Genomic DNA, 5,563 nt, shown 5'->3' on the forward strand with positions numbered 1-5,563 from the left:
AAGATGATGTAGCCCAGGAGAGTAAGAACTTGAATTCAACTCAGAGGACTGTAAACTACCGAAATTGTGGCAGGAAAGCTTCAAAGGCTCATGTAATGGCCCCCACCTGTTAGACACAAACTCAAGACCTCCAGTCTTCAAAATCTTACTTGAGTTGTGATTACTGCCCCCATTTTACAGATGGCAAAAATGAGGGTAGGGAGCCTTGTCAGTATCTCAGGGCCCAAGAATTAGTAGGTAAAGAGCTGATGATCAGACTCAAGCAGTTTAGAGTGCAGAAAGAACTCAACGATGTCTCCTTCTGCATGAAGAGGCATGGTATTATTGGAGAGCCTTGGGTAATACTGATGAGAATACTTGGGAGTACCCTGACCATTGCCTCTAGGAGGTGTTTATCCTTTGGTGTACATACTCTCATTAGTCAAAGCTGTTTCACTACCCTTCTTTGTTATGTTGTGATTTTTTTTTTATTGGATATTCTCTACATTTACATTTCAAATGTTATCTCCTTTCCCCTACTTCTATCTCCCCACCCCCAACTTACTTCCATGAAGGTTCTCCCTCTCCCAATCACCTTCTCCACCTCAGTGCCTTGACATTCTTCTACACTGGGAAAATGTGCCTTCACTGGACCAAAACTATCTCCTCCCATTGGTGCCAGACAATACTATCCTCTGTTAAATAAGCAACTGGAGCTGTGGGTCTCTCTGTGCTTTTTGGTTGGTGTTTTAGACCCTGTGAGCTCTGTAGAGTTTGGCTCGTTAATAATGTTGTTCTTCCCATTGGGTCTACTACCTTTTTGAAAGAGGAGCCATGAGTTAAGTTCTTCTTGGACTAAGACGTCCCAAACAGTACACACAGAGGTTTTCACAATTAGCAGCAAGTCTCATTCACTTGATTCTAGTGTCTGTGTGAAATAAACACCCAAAATTGTTAGTAAAAATAAAATAAAATAAAGCCCTTCAGTGGGAGACTAGAGCAGATATAAATTTAACTTAGTGTAATTCCCTTACTCCTTCCTTGTTAAGGGAACGTATGATGAGACATTTTTAGAAGGGCTCCAATGAGCTGGCTGTAATAAGTAGCCTTTTTGGCCTAGATTTGTATCTTCCTTGAGAATAATAATAGCGATTTTCACATTTCCTTGCAGTTATCTTTTTCTTCCTTGCATATCCACTGTGCAGTTGGGAGTGTGTCTCAAGCTGTGAAGCCCTTGCAGATTTTTAATAATCAAGTCCTCTGCCCCTCCTTCAGCTCACAAGATTTCTGTTGTTTCTTGTATCACACAAGTACCTGTATAAGTGTGGGCCATTTGGAATCCCTTCAGTGTTTTGGAGAGCTTTTTGAGAGCCTCAGGCCACTGATTCACCCATTCCTTGCAATACATGTCCCAAACAAAGTGGCTCTATGGATTTAAGTATCAACGTGGCTGGTAGATGGGTTATTATTTTATTTCCCTAACTTCCCAAAGCAGGATGGGTTTGAAATTTTGAGGAACCACCCGCTTCACAAGCCAAGATTTGGAAAAGGTGGGATCAGAGGCTGGTCATCATCATCTATGGTGAAAGGGAAGCCTGTACTAGCTTAAACCTGGGCTTATGGGAAGGAATGGAAAGAAGCATGCTGGGAAATGGAGGCCTCTGCACTTGTAAGATATCCCAAAGTCAGAATGAAGAGCAGCCATTTAAGTTTTCCTTCTAGTGGAGCTCAGGGCAATCAGAGAGGAAGATCATCCAGAGTCTCCTGTGAGCCAATGTTCTATCCTTGCTTATGAGTTTTTGTTATCTGTCCCTTGATGTCCCGGCCCTCTCCCTCATCAGCACACTCACAAGAGACAATGGGATATGGGGGAAACAGTCTTCCCTGTAAATCCACTCCAGTGACAAAGAAGGGTAGAGATGGTGTGGCGTTTGTTAATTTTTCTGGCTGTTCACTTGAAAGAGGAAAGTTAACTTTCTGTTCTTGACTTTGGTACCTGACAGTCGACTGTTGTCTCCAACTGTGATTTCCCTTTGCTTTTTCTCCATCCAGGATGGAACTCATGACTAAGCAGCACAGTCTTATGTGTGCATTACTTGGTGGCATCAGTCGGCTTTGTTTCATAGCTACTCGATGGCCACGGATGGAGGATTTTATGAAATTTAGAGTTGGTCCACTTCCCAGGAGGTGTTCCCTATGTGAGAATTGAAAAGCTGCAGGCTGGGCCAAAGGGTGGGAGTTAGTGTCCTTGCTGCCTATTGGCAGGTCACAGACACTACTAGAGACCCCGCAGATCAGTCTTCATCACAGCCATGAGCACTAATAAACTTCATCCAAGATCTATTCATTCACTTACCTTGGTCCTCAGACAGTGTGCCACACAGCAGGAGCATGTCTACCTATTTATAAATACCGGACATAGAGAAAGAGACCCTGGTATGTAATCTTGAGTCTTGCCATTTGTAAAGATGCAAATAAAAACAAGTCTGAGCTGCTGCAACTTGGTTTTCTGTCCTCCACCAAAGTCAAGAATGTACTAGCAGAGTTCACCTGTCAAAAGAGCCGATACTTAAGATAGATTGGCACAGCGTGTGTGGAGAGGGATAAGACGTTAATGTATTGGAATGAATGGTGCTTTTTGTATTGTCCTAAGTCCTTCGAGTGCTGGTTGTGGTGCATTTGAGAAGCATCAGGATGGAGTGAGCAGGGGCAAGGGGCAGGTGATGCCTTCAGCTATGGAGCAAGGCATTGTTGCTGAGGTTGGCACATCAAAGTTAAAACCTGAAAGATGTAAAACATCCAGCTGAATCTTTTAAGGAAAAGAAAATATTCCAGGGGGTTGGGGCCCGAGAAGAAGACCAGCTATGCTTAGGAGTAGGCAGAAAGCATGAGAGGCTTGAGATGGAAGAGCAGCATTTTTTTAGGAGTTCCTGAACCCAGCTCAATGACTGCATGAAGCACGGTAGCGATTTCTCCTTGATTAGGGTTGTGTTATACTCTGAACAAAATGAGGGCGTGTTTCTGAGGATGTTTTTCTGCTTATTGTTTTAATACCTCATTGTTTACATAAAACTACTTCTGACTCTATTCCTCTACTTTTAAACATTGAACCTGATACTAAAATGGGCTTGGGCTCTCTTGGAGACAGACTGATCTGGATACAAATGCCGCTCAGTTATCATATAGGTTACGTTCTCGGTTCTGTAGCAATATGCTTGGCAAAAGCTACTGAAGGGATTTATTTTGGCTCCCACTTGATTGTGACAATCATGACATGCTGAGCTCAAGCCACTGGTATGTGGCATCCACAGGAAGCAGGCCCAGACAAAAGCTTGTCTTTATTATCTGTCTCCTTTTATTCTGTCTGGAACTTTAACCCATGGAAAGACAACCCATATTTAGGGTAGATTTCTCACAAGCTAATTAACCTAATCTTTACAGTCACTGATCAACATATTCAGAGACTTTTCTCCTTTCTTTGGTAATTTTAGATCCTATCCAGTTGCCATTGTTTTTTTTTTTTTTTTTTTTTTTTTTTTTTTTTTTTTAATCACAGCAGGTGTGTGTTCTTGGGCCTCCACTTCTATATCTATAAAATGGACTCAAGTTCGACTGGAAGGTGAACTTTACAGTACCTCCCAGTAAGCATTTGCTTGGAGAAATCAAATATACATTAAGTTTTTACACCTAAAGATCAGTCTGGCTTTTCTAATACTGCAGATACAATACTTGGCAAGTATCTGGGACCCATGAAAATAAACAACTTTACTGAAATGTCTAATGTGGGTGGGTGTTTATTGAGACATAGGGAAAGAATACAGAGCAAGAATTTGGAATTCCATTTGCAATGGGTGGAGTGCAGAATTGAGGGGAACAATTATAAGTTAGAGTCACCCTCCTGAGATCTGTTTCCTAGGTGACTATAGCCAATGCCAATGACTTTCTGAACTTCTCAATTTAAGAAGTTGGTCATGTCACTTTCCTCTGAAATGTGTGATATGATCCGTCCCTTCAGAAAATGGAGAATGCCTCTCAGAGACTGTCCATGGTTTTCAATATTGTTATAAAATGTGTTTTTAACCACGTTAATGATGTCACAAAACTAACTGAAGAAATATGAGAGGGATGAGCCTTAGAAGCTCCTTCAGTATCTAGAGATATCAGAAGTAATAGGTGGGAGACATACTGTCCAAAAGATATCAGCTCTACATCTTCTGCAATTAGACATCTAAACATATTCCTCTCTATTGTGTCCACAGTGTGTTCAATGCACACACACACACACACACACACACACACACACACACACACACACTTTTGTTTACTGTATAATGACCTCTTCCTTTCTTTCTCTCTCTAGACTTTACAACAGTGTTTCAGTAAAGTCACAATCAGCAAACAATTGATAATATCCATGACATTTGTATAGAGGATGCTTCGCAGGTGAATGCTGACAGAACGTTAGGTTTTGATTCCAAGTCTTAGCAGTGTTCTCTCAGAACCCTGTCATCCCAATTCTCGTGATAAGCATGCTTACTTTCATGGACGGAAAAGACCAAGATATCTCAACTCATCTCGGAAGTCAGCGGGCACTGAGAACAGACCACTTTGAATGGGCAGACAGTGGAGTCTGTGCAATTCTTAGTTCAAACGATTGGATAGGAGCCCTTCGGCAGAAGGGTCATTGCATACTAGATATAAATACAGAAAATAAAAACAAAGGAACCAGCTTAGTCTATGTTATCGTTCTTCTAAGCAGTTAGCACTGAATCTAAAAATAACTATTGAAACTCCCCCCTTAGAAAAATCACATTATTAAAAAAAAACCCTTTCATCCCCATCTCCTGGCGTGCCCCAAACCAACACCCTTACTTTGTCATTTTGTCTTTAACAAGATCCTAGGCCACTGAAATCTGTACACAGTGACATTTGTGGACTAACATTTTACTATTTAATTATTCACCACATTTTCCCCGGTCCCTCTGCTTCTGGCCTAACCAGCTTTTCTTACCAAGAGTAAATATATAAAAAGCTACTGTTAAAACACTTAACAGGCCTCCTCTGTCACAGCTGTGAACTAGTGTCCAGTCCCTTTGGAGGCCTCTCCTCCTCTTTCTCTTCCTTTGTTTAAAATATGCTGACCACACAGTGACCTCTCCTAACCCATCGGTCGAAAATTACAACCAGCCACACAAACAAGCAGCTGGGGTCAGAAGGAGCAGGGTCTGCTAAAAGTTAGTAATCATACATTAATTCCCTGACATAATTAATCAAAATGAACCACCGTTATCTAGCAAGAAACCTTTACCCTATTACAAAGGGGTCAATTTGCGAACCACTTGAGCCTGGGAGTTTGGAACAAATAGCATACACCCTTCATCCGGGATGCCCTAAGTAGGGAAAAATGTCTTTGAAGTCCCAAATCTACTAGATTTAGATATAATTTCATCAATCAAGTTAAAAGCCTGCCTCCCTCCAGAAGGATTCCATGGAGCTCCGTCAACTGGCTCTGTTGAGTGGTGACTGAGAATCCATTTGTACGTTTTTTCAATCACAAGTCCGAGAGTGGGTCTGACCTGACAAA

The sequence above is a fragment of the Micromys minutus genome (assembly GCF_963924665.1).
Source record: "Micromys minutus genome assembly, chromosome: 3".
In the NCBI taxonomy this organism is placed as follows: Eukaryota; Metazoa; Chordata; class Mammalia; order Rodentia; family Muridae; genus Micromys; species Micromys minutus.